We start from the raw sequence: 15,083 nt of genomic DNA, 5'->3' as shown, positions 1-15,083 counted from the left end.
ATGCACTCTGAACCTTCAGAATCTCCATTATGAATCTCCATCCCCATGATTTATACATACACTAAAATCTGAGAACCCCTAATCTAGAGCTTCAGTTCAAGGGCCACACAGGACAAGCAGGACAGAAATCAGGGCCCTCCCAAGGTTGTCTTTCTTATATGGAGACACCCCACTATACCTCTCAAGGTGAACCAGCTCTAAACCAAAGCCCAAATTTCCCGCAACCACAGGAGAGGATACAAAAGCCTGCCTTAGTGGCAAAAGGACCAAAAATTCCTAAGAAATTATGGCCACGGAATACCCCTCCTGTGCACTGGCACCCAAAGTTCTCCTAATCTGGATAAACCAAGGACCCTCAAATTATAAACATAGTTTGGGATAATCAACAACTAGTAATGCTACAGAATACGTGAGGGAAATGAACACCGAGGCTAAGGGCACAACAGCAACAATGTAAGCCAGAAGATAGTGGAATGATAACGTCAATGTGCTGAAAGAAAACATACGATTCTATACCCAGAAAAAGTGTTCTTCAAGGATGAGAGCAAAATACACATACACAAGCCCAGAAGCTTTTTCTAGGGACAGGGTCTTTGCTGTCAGTTAGATTCTTTATTTTTTTCAAGTAATCTCCACACTCAATGTGGGGATTCCAACTCACAACCCCAAGATCAAGAGTCACATGTTCTATCCTCTGAGCCAGCCAGGCATCCCTGTGGGCTAAATTCTTTAAAGGGATCTCTACCCAATACCAAGAACAACTTATCAAAATCTTGAGGATCACTCAACCTAACCACCTTCTCAGTATCTCTAGAACACCGCTCAGGCTCTACTTTAACATGAATGTCATAGGAAACTCACTGTCATCTAAGAAAGTTCCACTCCATTTTTCTCTTTAACTTCCACTTGATGTTACTAGCTATGCCAAAGCAACAAAATACTAAAACTAATCTCTCTTTCACTTGCCAGATCTTGATGTATTTGACAAAAGTTGGCCCCACCTGTTTCTTCACCAAGTGAAACATCTCTAATTCCTTAAACAGTGACTTAAGTCACCTAATTTTTTTTTAAAATATTTTAGTTACTTATTTGACAGAGAGAGAGAGACAGGAAGAAAGGGAACACAAGCAGGGGGACAGAGAGAGGGAGAAGCAGGCTTCTTGCAGTGCAGGGAGCCCAACATGGGATCCCTGGACTCTGGGATCATGACCTGAGCCAAAGGCAGATGGTTAATGACTGAGTCACCCAGGTGTCCCTCAACTCATCTAATTTCTACTTTCATCACAGTCTAGACTGTTTTCCTCTGGAAAGGCTCTCAATTGTGCATGTCTCTGAAAATGCAGTTTTGAAAACACAACACAATACTGAAAATACAAAGTTATTATGTTCCACTCTAAGAGTGCTTCTATTTTCAATCCTAAGAATCTATCATCTTTACGCTTCTGACTGATAACACCATCTCCCCATTACTGTCTCAAAGGCATAAAGAAGCATGCAGAGAACTGTTTTAAAGAATAGTTAAGGGCTCCTGAGTGGCTCTCAGTCAGTTAAGCAGCTGCCTTCGGCTTGGGTCACGATCCCAAAGTCCCAGATGGTGCCCTGCATCAGACTCCCTGCACAGCAGGCAGTCGGCTTCCTCTCTCCAACTGCTGCTCCCCACCTTCCACCCCACCCCACCCACCACTCCCCCTGCTCTCTCTCAAACAAATAAAATATTTTTAAAAAAAGAATAAATGGTAACTATCCAGCTCTAATTAAAATTAATAAAAAGACCTGAATCCTTGGGTATGAGTCAATCTAACAAAGCACCTTTAAACTATGTAAAAGGTAGAGTCAAATTTGTAGAGCATTTACAGTCTGTATCATGATAACACTATTAAAATAGTCAGTGTGTTTCCTCTCTTCCATTTTACAACTTTAAAAAAAATCACCCGCGGGACACCTGGGTGGCTCAGTTGGTTAAGCAGCTGCCTTCCGCTCAGGTCATGATCCCAGCATCCTGGGGTCGAGTCCCACATCGGGCTCCTTGCTTGGCGGGGAGTCTGCTTCTCCCTCTGCCTCTGCCTGTGCTCGCTCTCGCTCTCTCCCTCTCTCTCTCTGACAAATAAATAAATAAAATCTTAAAAAAAAAAAAAAAATCCGCAGCACTTATCCGCTATACACCTAGAAGATACATAAATATCTGTGGTATTAAACTGAATATAGTAAAAAGAATACTTGAAATTAAAGTTCAAATCCAAGGGGCGCCTGGGTGTTGCAATTAAGTGTCAAGACTCTTGGTTTTGGCACAGATTGTGATTTAAGGGTTGTGAGATAGAGCCCTGTGTCAGGCTCCACACTCAGCACAGAGTCTGCTTGAGTTTCTCCCTCTCCCTCTCCTCCTTTGCCCCAAAATAAATAAATCAATCTTTTTTTAAAAAATCAGGTAGCAGTGATGATGTGATGACTTAGTAAATATACTAAAAACCAATGAAATTGTGAATTTACATTGTGTAAAGTATATCTCAATACATCTGCTTTTTAAAAAAGAATCTATCGCAGGACGCCCGGGTGGCTCAGTTGGTTAAGCGGCGGCCTTCGGCTCGGGTCATGATCCCAGCGTCCTGGGATCGAGTCCCACATTGGGCTCCTTGCTCCGCGGGGAGCCTGCTTCTCCCTCTGCCTCTGCCTGCCACTCTGTCTGCCTGTGCTCGCTCTCTCTCTCTCTAACAAATAAATAAATTAAAAAAAAAATTTTTTTTAAAAGAATCTATCAGGGCACCTGGGTGGCTCAGTGGGTTAAAGCCTCCGCCTTCGGCTCAGGTCATGATCCCAGGGTCCCAGGGTCCTGGGATCGAGCCCTGCATTGGGCTCTCTGCTCAGCAGGGAGCCTGTTTCCCTTCCTCTCTCTGCCTGCCTCTCTGCCTACTTGTAATCTCTCTCTGTCAAATAAATAACTAAAATCTTTAAAAAATAAAAAATAAAAATAAAAAAGAACCTATCGGGGGGCGCCGGGGTGGCTCAGTGGGTTAAAGCCTCTGCCTTTGGCTCAGGTCATGATCCCAGGGTCCTGGGATGGAGCCCCTGCCTGCCTCTCTGCCTACTTATCTCTGTATGTCAAATAAATAAATAAAATCTTAAAAAAAAAGAATCTATCATAATAAATACCTGAAATATAAACAAGATTCTTATGTATAAAAATAACCCAAAATGAAAAAAATGTCTATATGAAATAACAAAGGAAAACTAAGTAAATCAAACCCCATCCTTATGATGCAACATTATGCAGTCATTAAAGATTAAACAGCTTTTAAGGCAGCTAAGCCTCCAACTCTTGATTTCGGCTCAGGTCATGATCTCAGGGTTGTGAGATCTAGACCTGCACTGGACTCTGCGCAAAGCGGGGAGTCTACTTGGGATTCTCTCTCCCTCTCTCTGCTCCTCCCCAAGCGCTTGTTCACTCAAATGTGCTCGCTCTCTTGCTCTCTCTCAAAAATAAGTAAATCTTTTTAAAAAAGAGTAAACAGCTTTTACTAACACAGGAAATCACATGACCTAAAGTTTTTAAAAAGTAACAGAGATAATTATTTATTAGCAGAAATATCTAAGTAAAAAATGTGTACACCTAGAAAAAAAGACTGCAAGGCAATATGCCCAGTTGTTAAAGTGGTTATCTCTGGGAGACAGTGTTCAAATGATTACTTTTGCCTTGATATTTTTCTGTATTTTCCAAATTTCCCATTTTCCTCAGAGAACAATTAACAATAAAAGATCATTTAGAGGGGCGCCTGGATGGCTCAGTGGGTTAAAGCCTCTGCCTTCGGTTCAGGTCATGATCCCAGGGTCCTGGGATCGAGCCCCGCATCGGGCTCTCTGCTCAGCAGGGAGCCTGCTTCCTCCTCTCTCTCTCTGCCTGCCTCTCTGCCTACTTGTGATTTCTGTCTGTCAAATAAATAAATAAAATCTTTAAAAAAAAAAAAAAAAGATCATTTAGAAAAAGACCAATGTGTGGTCTTTAAGAAAACACATGAAAAACTTCTAATCTCATGTTCACTATTACTTTTTTCAGACTTTTAGTATGTCTAGGGATCGCTTTATACAGATCAGCATTCTCTGATGAGCTGAACTAGTTCACCTGCTCCCCCCAGCCCTCAATCTGAGTAACACAAACTGCTAAATAGGAGGGTTCAGCAATGTTCTTCATCCTTATCTTGTCAAGAAAAACCTGAAACTGGTAGAACCCAGTCTCCTTCAGAACCAAAATGCTGTAATATATTTTTTTAAATTATTTATTTATTTGAGAGAGAGTAAGAGAGATCAACAAGCAAGGTGAGGGGCAGAGGGAGAAGTAGGCTCTCCACTAAGCAGGGAGCCAGACGTGGGTCTTGATCCTGGTACTCTGGGATCACGACCCCAGCTGAAGGCAGATGCCTAACCAACTAAACCACATTTAATGATTTTTCTTAGAATGGAAATTAAGAATAAGAAAGGTATCCTGCAGGAACAAATCAGACCTCTTGGAGATTTAAAGTTTACAAGAAATACATGGGCAACTGAAAAACGTTAAATACCATCACCAACATGCAAGTAGTAAAATTCAGCATATGAAAAGTTCTACAGGACAAATGACTCAGTTTTTTCTATATAAAAATTACAAAGAGAAAAACAGATATGAAGATACTATTAAAGGAGACTAAAAAGAGGCACCTGGGTGGCTCAGTGGGTTAAGTGTGTGCCTTTGGCTCAGGTCATAATCTCAGGGTCCTGGGATCGACCCTGGCTCTCTGCTCATTAGAGCACACATCAGGCTCTCTGTTCACCGGGGAGCCTGCTTCCCCCTCTCTCTCTGCCTGCCTCTCTGCCTACTTGTGATCTCTCTCTCTCTGTCAAATAAATAAATAAAATCTTAAAAAAAAAAAAAAAAAGGAAAAGAAATCCAAAGGAAGAGGCGCCTGGGTGGCTCAGTTGGTTAAGCATCTGATTCTTGATTTTGGCTCAGGTTATAATCTCAGGATTGTAAGATCAAGTCCCATGTCGAGCTCTGTGTTCACCAGGGAATCTGCTTAAGATTCTCTCCCTCTGCTCCTCCCCACCTGCACACTCATACACGCACTCTCTCTCAAATAAATCTTTAAAAAAAACAAAAAAAGAAAAAGGAATGAAGTACTGATATACACTACCACACGGACAAACTTTTAAAATATGTTAATTGGGCACCTGGGTGGCCCCATTAGAGGGAGAGGTCATTAAGCATCTGCCTTCGCCTCAGGTCATGATCCCAGGATCCTGGGATCCAGCCCCGCATCCGCCTCTCTGCTCAGCGGGAGGCCCGCCTCTCCCTCCCCACTTCCCCTGCTTGTGTTCCCTCTCCTACTGTCTCTCTCCTCTCTATCAAATAAATAAAATCTTTTAAAAATAATAATAAATAAATAATAAAAATATGCTAATGAAAAAAGCCAGCTACAAAAGGCTATATATTATATGATTGCATTTATGGGATAGTCCAGAATGGGCAAATCCATCAACAGAAATTAGATTCCTCATTGCCAGAGATTGGAGGGGTGGGGGATGGGAGTGACTGCTAATAGGTTTGAGATTTCTTTGGGGGATGATGCAAATGTTCTGGAATTTTATAGTGGTGATAGATACACAACACTGTGAATACACCAAAACCCAGAATGAATTGTATACTCTAAAATGGCAAATTTTATTGTATGTGAATTATACGTTTATTTTTTTTTTAAATATGGAATAACATACACCCAAAGATATGTACTGGTGAAAACACCAGAGGAATACATGACCAGGCTAAGAAAATGATCAGAAAGGCTTTCTAAAGCTGATACTAACGGGAAAATATCTAAGTCTGTTTTATTGCCCACCCTCTCCCTTTTCCCACTCCTCCCTAAACTCAGAAATCACTTACCTGTCAAAAACAGAGAGAGAGGGAAGGATGGAAAAGGGAGAGAGGGAGGAAAGAAGGGAAGAAGAAATAATCACCTGTCACCCAAAGAAACATTTATACCCCAGTACAAACTATTCAGATGAAAATATGATCTACCTATAAGAAGATGAGTAAGAGCTCTCTTGAATCTTCCCAGTGTATTTCTATTCCTCACACAGAACATGGATTAACCCAAATGAACATCTGATCAAGAATTTCAGACAGTCTAAAAAAAAAAAAAAGAATCTGAGGCAGTTTAACAAAAAAAGAGCTCAGAGAGGAGTTACTTTAGGAAGCAACATTTTTCTTAAGGGTCTCTAACTTCTATTCCCACTCAGCACTATCCACAATCTCCCCTAAATTTTTCATTCTATAAATTAACAAATAAATCTTAAAAAAAAAAAAAAACTAGCTGTGCCTTCAGAGTTCGAGATGTAAAATATTTTAGGGGCACCTAGCTGGCTCAGTCAGTAGAGCATGCGACTTTTTCAAGATTTCATTTATTTATTTGAGAGAGAGGGTGCATGAGCTCTCTCGAGTGCAGGGAAAGGGCAGAGGGAGAGGGAGAGAATCCCAAGCAGACTCCCTGCTGAGCTCAGCCCAATGCTGGGGTCATTCTCACCACCCTGAGATCATGACCTGAGCTGAAATCAAGAATCCAATGCTTAAATGACTGAGCAATGTAGGCACCCGAGAGCATGCGATTCTTGATCTTGGGGTGGTGAGTTCCGGTCCCATGTTGGGCATAGAGATTAAAACAAAATCTTTTTTAAAAATGATGTAAAATATTTAATTATAATTTTGTACATAAACTATAGCAGAAAACCAGAACCAAAATCTTTGGAAATACTAAGGTAATAAAAGTCAAAAGTAAGGAGAAAATAAAGTATTAAGTTTTACCTCTAATTTATCTCTAATTACATATAAGATCTGATCTTGGCACTCTCTCGGCAAATGTTTTCTTAATCAACTCAAGTCAAAATAGAGGAAGAACATATCTAAATTATAGACACAGGAAGGGTACCAAAGGCACGGGATAACAGAATCAGGATTCAAAAAGCCTCCTTTGGAACAATGGACAGAAACTGGACTTACAGAAAGAAAACAGGAGCGTAAACCAGTTCAACACATAGAATCAGAAAATCAACCAATCAAGAATAAAGACGTGGGTTAACAGCAACTCTAAGGAAAAATACCTAGAAGGGAGCTTACTACCAGACAAGTATAAACCAACACTGAAAAGTGGATATGGAAAGAAAGAAAAAAAATTATTTCAAAGCAGCAGGGGTGGAAACTAAGTGGAAAGGGGTCATTCTGAATTCCTTAATCACTTCCTTTCCAGGGTGTAATACATATCTGGATCAGACCACATCTGACAGAATGACAAACTGTAGCATGTCCACAAGCGATGCCCAACATAGTAAAAGGTTTAGAAAGCACATTTCCTAAGAGATGGTTGGGGGAAAAAACTGTTTAGTCTGGAAAAAACTTATGTGGGACAAAATAATTCCAGAAAAGAAATTACTCCTGCTGTCAACACTGTCAAAGTTTAAAAAAAAAAATTCTAAAATCCAGGAACTTCTTTAAATAAAAGGAGCAAACCCACCAAGAAGGGACAAAGGCTGACTTATTAGTCAAGATACTTCAGAGAGACTGCTTTGCTTGGGATCAAGCTAGCCCTGGGAGTGAGAACAGGTCATCGATTCCAGCTGCAGTCACTCACTTCCTGTTTGGCCAAGGGCAAATGATATCACCTCTCCACTGAGGCTGAAAAACAGTCATTTAAAATACCAATATTATAGGAGTATAATTTAAATTAGGTAACAACTGCAAACTGCTTTGGAAATGGACTTTATTTTGATAATGAAAACTCCATTTTCCTACCTTACACATACACTGAGGTTGAACAGTTAAATAAATCTATTATAAATAACTAGAGCCAAGTTTCTGTGGGGGGGGGGGGGTTTACAAATAAGCAAGGAGAGGAACCCTAGAATGAACTTGTGGTACTGGACTAGAGTCAGAGAGACCAGTACGACCGCATCATATTTATATACTGATAGATACGGAAATAAACATATGTGTGTGTACCTGGGTCAGTATACATGTATGTATGTGGATACTGTAAGCAGTATACATATATGTAGTTCCTAGGTCTGCCCTCTAAGACATCTAGAAGCAGTGATAGCCCAGCAGCAGTGAGTACATCCAGTTCATTTAGAAACCAGATCTGAGTTTCTAAATATTTTTCTCCAATAAAAGAAACCAGGGCTCCTTGGGAAAATGGCTGATTTTTGTGCAGGCTGGGGCAGGGAAAATCCAAGATGAGACTGGAGCGTCATGCAGCACCAAAAACAAAGAAAAGGAGGACATACAGAAAGAACTTAAGTACCAGGGGCGCCTGTGTGGCTCAGTGGGTTAAAGCCTCTGCCTTCAGCTCAGGTCATGGTCTCAGGGTCCTGGGATCGAGCCCCGCATCAGGCTCTCTGCTCTGCAGGGAGCCTGCTTCCCCCCTCTCTCTCTGCCTGCCTCTCTGCCTACTTGTGATCTCTATCTCTGTCAAATAAATAAATAAAATCTTAAAAAAAAAAAAAAAAAGAACTTAAGTACCAAATGGCCAAAGCCAGAAGAATGTAAGCAACAAAGCATGGTATCTGGATTACATCCCGAAAGAAAAAATATGTATTCATGAATCCATACTGATACAAATGAATAAGTAAATAAACCGCGGGGGGGAGGGCCGTGTACAAATCTTCCCTTCAGAAGAATTCCAAACAATGTAGAAGGAATGAGGGAAACAGAAAATCGCCACTACAATTACACGGTAAATGCCACTGGAGGCAAATTTCACCAACGAATGCTAAAATTTGTGGATGAAACTCAGATCTTTGGGTAGCCTCACAGAACCTCCCCAAAATATTTATTCATTACTGTGGGTGATTCTAACACAGGTTCACAAATTCTCTGATACTCATCCCTTCAGGAGGTAGAGCTTACTTCCCTTCCTCCAGAAATGGGCTTGACCTGGCGACTCATTTCTAGCTTCTAACAAATGAAGTAAGGAAATGGAAAAACAGTCACTTTAGTGAAACCAGGCAGATACTACCTTAATCAAGTTATCAAAGTTAACATCAGTAATAAGTCACACTGCTATCAGGTATCCCCTGAAATGCAGTATGACGTGACAAGAAGGATATACCATCTCTGTGGTACTCCTCCCCGAAATGCCTTACTTCAGGCTAATCAAGACAAAATACCAGAAAACCCAATTCAGGAACATTCTACAAATAACTGACTGATACTTTTCAAAGGTGTCAAGGAGAGAAAGGCAAGGAGAGACTCAGAAACTGTCACAGATTGTCAGAAACTAGGGAAACAGGACACCTAAATGTAATGTGGTATCCTGGATCAGATCCTGTAATAGAAAAAGGGTATCACTGGGGAAAAACTAGGGAAATGAGAGGAGAGCCTATATTTTAGTTAAAATAATATTAAACTAATATTGATGTCTTAATTTTAATAAATGTCTCACTACAGAAGATGTTAAATTTAAGGAAAGCTAGATAAAGATTACATGGACGTTCTGTACTATCTTGACAGTCTTCTGTAAATCTAAAATTATTTCAAAATAAATTATTTTTTAAACTGCCTTATTGTAAAGTCAGAAAGAGGGAAAGTAATACATTTTAAAAGAAATTTAAATACATGCAAACCAGTAAGATAGGTTTTATGGTGAGAAGATTAACATTTTCAAGTGCCTGGGAGGTATAATAGGTTTGTTAAGTGTCAAGACTCCTGGTTTCGGCTCAGGTTGTGATCTCAGGGTGGTGAGACGGAGCTGCACAGAGTCCCACTTGGGATTCTCTCTCTTGCTCCCCCTCCCGCCCTCACCCCTACAGGCACATGCTCTCTCTCTCAAATAATTAATTAATTAATTAATTGTTTCCCCCAGGGGCACCTGGGTGGCTGGCTCAGTTATTGGGTGTCTGCCTTCTGCTCCGGTCATGATCCTGGGGTCCTGGGATCGAGCCCACAGTCAGGATCCCTGCTTGGCAGGAAACCTGCTTCTCCCTTTCCCACTCCCCCTGCTTGTGTTCCCTCTCACTGCATCACTCTCCGCCAAATAAATGGATAAAATCTTAAAAATATATACATATATTAAAAAGAAAAGGAAGACTAACTTTTCTACTGTACAAACAAACACCAAAGTAAACTGGATTGACTTTCAAACTCAAAAATTTAATGACATACAGGGGCGCCTGGGTGGTCCCCTCAGTTAAGCCTCGGACTCTTAGTTTCGGCTCAGGCTGTGACCTCAGGGTGGTGAGGCTGAGACCTGGATCCCTTGGCACTCAGCTTGGAGTCTGCTTAAACTCTCTCTCCCTCTCGCTCTGCACCTCCCCCGCAATGACCGCACTTGCACGTGCTCTCTCTCTCAAAAATAAATTAATTAATCAAAAATATAATGACATACAAAGCAATTCCCATTAGGTCTGTGTCGAGAGATTAGCCCAGCAAGCTCTAAAAAGGTAGTGAATATGATCCCTCATATATATCAGTTTGCTTTAACCCCTTTCTTGACCATAATTGTCCTCAACACATTCCTAGCAGTAAGTCTACAGAAACCTGGTTCTAAAAGTGCCATTTAAAAGAACAAAGTGAAATCAGTGATATTTACTCAGTTTCCTTTTCAAATTGACCAAATCAAATGAACCACCAGATGACTTCCATTAGGTCAAAATGTTCCTCAGATTTTCTTGCTTTTTAAGGAAAAATAAAATCTACACATCAACTAACCATGCTTAATATTTAAAAAAAGAAAAAGGGGCCACATGGCTGGTTCATTTGGTGGACCGAACAGCAAATCTTGATCTCAGGGTCCTGAGTTTGAGCCCCATGTTGGGGGTACAGATTACTTAAAAACAGTAGTAACCGTAATTTTAAAAAGAAGAAAAAAAAGGAAGAGGAGGAAAAGAAGGAAAAGAAAGAGGAGGAAGATGGCCTAAATTCAAAGGGTCAACAGCAAAAATTTCAAGAGACAAAGATGGATCAATCGGGAAAACGAACAAGACATTGAAATCAGGAAGAACAAACTGACTAAAGCTAAGTCACCTATCTTGACGGGGATGAGAGGTTCAAATCACACAAACACTCCCCTTTGCACGAGGGGACACTCGCTTCCACAAACACCCCCACCCTATAACCAAAATTAAAACCACAAGGCAGTATCTTTCCCAGATCTCAATCCATTTCAAGCAAGCTTGGGAAACCTGTCCTACTTTCCGCTGAACGCCAGAGTAAGCAATTACTAAAAAGTTTTCATATCCTCAAGAAAAATAAAAAATAGAGCTAAGCCACCTAGACCTAAGAATCCAGGTGCTTCCTTCATTGTCAGCAAACAATGGAAAATGACTTTTTAATATGTAACGTAAACTTATTTGTAAATTTGAGAAATTTAACACAGGTTAAATAGGCTGAAATGATAAGTATTGGAAGAGATGACTTAAAAAAACAACAAAGACACTGAGACAGGGTGGGAAAATGTTTTTAGAAGCTTCCCAGCACTGTCACACATTAATGTATTTATTCATACAATGGGAAAAGAAGGGAAACTCACTAGGATTCAGTAACTTGATTAAAACATCCCCTAAGAACATCCAGGGTCCTTAGTTCCCATTCTATAATCAATTGCCTTTTTATTACTGATTTGGCTGCCCAGAAACAAAGGAGGTGTCCTAGCCAGTGGATAATTAATTCCAATTGTGTACATGGCACTTTACACTTTCGGTGTAAATAAACTCGTACCTGGTTTATCAGTCTCTGGTGAGATTACTTTGCATGAATAAATTCTCAAGCGCTTGAGTCACCCTTGCATAAACCAAAAATTTCACGTATCTAACTAGTGGGAGGTTGGGGGGAAAGCCAGAGAGACCTTGACATGGATGCCAGTTCTGCCACATAACTATCTGTGTGACCCCTTATTCCTATCAGTCTCAATTTCCCCATCTGTAAACAAATACCTACGGCTAGTGCCTAGAAGATGGCAAATGTTCACAAGGTGATAGTTTTATTATTTTTAACCAAACTGGAGAGGAAGACTACCACTGATACAGGAACATCTCACTTGAAAAGGAGTAGTCTAGACCATCAAACCACTGCACTGGAAAGACACCCCCTGAAGAGAGAGATCCAGTCTCAGAGAGGTGAGAGGAGCAAAATTTAAAAGTTGCAAGTAAAGTAAGTACCTGCTGCACTGCACAGCTCTCCCTTAGCAACTCCAATGTTGTCTACCAAACACCCAGCCGGTAATAGTTAGAGCATGACAACTGTTCACTCTAAATCCATGTGCTCAGCTTGGATTCAGGACTGATTTATAAAAATAGCTGTTGCTGCTGCTCTTTGAATCTCTTTGAGCTGATGACTGGGCAGTGTTACCCTATAGGCCTAGAGCAGCTGTATTCCCTCACCACACCCATTTCTCTGCCTACCCAGCGGAGCTGACGATACCCCCCTCCCATCTCTGCAGCATACTATTCTCCCTCTTCCTGGGCTGAGTGAGCAAATTACAAGCACAAATATCCCCTGATGCAATGCCACAACCATCCCTGGGAAAGAGCAGAGGCAGTTGCCAAAAGTGCAGCAGCAGGGAAACGGGCGGGAGACACACACACACACACACACACACACACACACAGAGCAAGAAACACTGCAATGCTATGCAGCCCGGGAGAGCGAATCGAGAGGCCCTGGGGAGCAATAGTGTAACCGAACCAGAGGAGGGAAAGGAGAAAGGGAGTTTCCAGGAGAGAGCTGGGTAACACTAACCTTCCCGAGAAGCACCTTTCACACCGGGTCTGGGTGCTAAAACACAAACCTAAGCGTAATGACTGCCTCCTCCCTAAAGTAGCAAAAGCATTTAATTTACACGTTCCTGGGTGGAACCAAAAAAAAAACAAAAACAAAAACAAAAAACAAAAACCAACGTCCCCCCCCACGGGGTAATTTCACCAAAAAAGGGCTCAGGCAACACCAGCGGAGAACCTGGTCCAAGTGCTAAATCACAATCTCGGTTCTGGGTAACGTTTCCAACTGCCCCCTCCCGGTCCCAGTCCCAATCCTCCCATTCTCACCCTTGCTGCGACGGCTTTGCCCTCCCGCAGCCAGACACACGCTAGTCCCCCAACAGTGCGGGAGGGGACGCGCGCATAGAGTCCAGGCTGGGGCCCGGTTCTCCAGACCGCCCCTCAGCCCCGCCCGTAACCCCAGACTGGCCACTCTCTCTAGCTCACATCAACCCCACCTCAACTGACCCCCGAAGTATCACGGACCTTTTGAGTTTTTCTACGCCCCCGAACCCCACCCAGGGCCCCAGACCGCAGCCGACCCTCGCTCCGCGAGCGCAACCCCATCCTGAGCCCAAAGCGTGCTGCTCGGCCCCACGCTCCAGACGCCCGAAACCCGGTCCTCTCAGCCCGGTCCGCCCCGAGGCGCCCCCGGATCGCTCCTCAAAGCCTCGGAAGATCACGCCCGCAGGCCCCCAGCCCGACCGCCCCCGCGTCCCGCAGGCCCGCGGCCACCGCCCTTCCCAGCCTCGGGCGGGCCCTGCGGGGTCCCGGGCGGCCCCGGGGCGCGGCTCGGGCAGCCCCCGGGACAGTGGGGAGGCCGCCCCTCAGATCGAGCCCCGCCTGTCGCCGCACCTACCCGCCGCCGCTGCGCCGGAGCCGAAGCCGGAGGGAGCCGGGAGACGGCCGGGAGGAGCCGGGAGGAGCCGGGAGAAGTCGGGAGGAGCCGGAGCCACCGAGCAAGCCCGTGGGGCGGGGCGCAGGGAGGCGGCCGCTTCCTCGTCGCCCTCTTGAGGGCAGGCGCGAGGGAGGGGCGCCGCCACCGCCTATCCCGCGGGCGCCGCTGCTCCGACCAATAAACGCGGCGAGGGGGCGGGCGGAGGGCTGAGGCAAGCCAATGGGCGTCGGCCCCGCCGCCTCGACCTCGCTGTGGTAGCGGCGCGAGCGGAGGGCCGTTGGGGGCGAGGTACGGATGGGGGCTTCAGACTCCCGCCTCCCGCCGGCTAGCGCCCGGGCGGCCGGCGGGTAGAGCGACCGCCGCCGGGGCTTTGTAGTGGACGTTGCTTCCTTTCAGAACTTGGGTGCCTGGAGCCGGGAGGATGCGAGCGGCCGGGTACACGCGGCCGGGGCCCGAGTCTCCCCGCCCGTGGGGCCTGCGGGCTCTGTGATGTAACCTGGGCGGGGCGCGGGGCGGGGCCTAGGGCGCGGGCCAGCTGGTCGCGGGAAGGAGTTGTGGGGGGACGGGGACGGGGACACGGGTGTGGGGCCACTCCAGGGCTGCGCTGCCACTAGTCACAAGTGACGTGGCTGTTTCAAGTTGAAATGTGCTGTAGGTGTAGAATACACATCGGATTTCCGAGACTTTGCACCAAAAAATAGATCTCATTCACAATTTTATATTGATTATAAACTGGACAGTTGTTAACAAAATTGGTTATTACCGTTTTAGATCTATTTGATTAAAGAAAACACATTTAAAATAGTTTCATGGTGTTTTTTTGTTTGTTTTGTTTTGTTGTTTGCTTTTTAAAATGTAGTCACTAGGAAACTTAAAATTACTGTTTGGGTCACGTTATACATCTGCTAGCTAGCAGTGGTCCAGAAGGAAAAGTGATGGCTCACGCCTACTGAGTACTTATTATATTCCAGGCACTGTCGTTTAAGTGTGTGACACCTAATAACTCCTTTCGCTGTCACAAGGATGCTCTACAATTGGTGTTAATGTTCCCATTCTCATTTTACAGATGAGAAACAAACACAGAAGTTTGGTAATTTACCTAATGACCGGCAAGCCAGCAATCAGCAGAGTGGTACTTTAACTCAGGCAACCAGGCCTTGGGGCCATGTGGTCAACCCCTAGAGCTGGCTGGTTACCTTTTCTAGAAAGAACACTGGACTTGTTCGAAAGCCCTGGTTGGAGGTCAGCGCTGCTACTTTGTGTGTCACCGTGGGGAAGTTCAGCTTCAGCTGCCTTAGTAAAAGTGAGATAATGCAGTCACTGGCCTCTGTCATAGTCCCCATTAGGGTGACCTGGAAGTAGCAGAGTGAGGTGGTTAAACTTGGACTCTGGACCCTGAGTCCCTGTGTACAAATCTAGG

General features: G+C 43.9%; 1 protein-coding gene across 1 annotated transcript in view; it reads right to left on the bottom strand.

Annotated features, from left to right (window-relative positions):
* Positions 1-13,736, bottom strand: part of MAP4 (microtubule associated protein 4) — a 190,539-nt gene extending 176,803 nt beyond the window's left edge. The window contains exon 1 of the mRNA XM_080829190.1: positions 13,625-13,736. The gene's annotated coding sequence lies outside the window, so the exon portion shown is untranslated. The remainder of the gene's footprint in view (positions 1-13,624) is intronic.
* Positions 13,737-15,083: the final 1,347 nt, after the last annotated feature.

The sequence above is a fragment of the Martes martes genome (assembly GCF_963455335.1).
Source record: "Martes martes genome assembly, chromosome: 1".
NCBI classification, from domain to species: domain Eukaryota; kingdom Metazoa; phylum Chordata; class Mammalia; order Carnivora; family Mustelidae; genus Martes; species Martes martes.
Note: the sequence above shows the minus strand (reverse complement) of the source record. Positions and strands in the feature narration are given on the sequence as shown.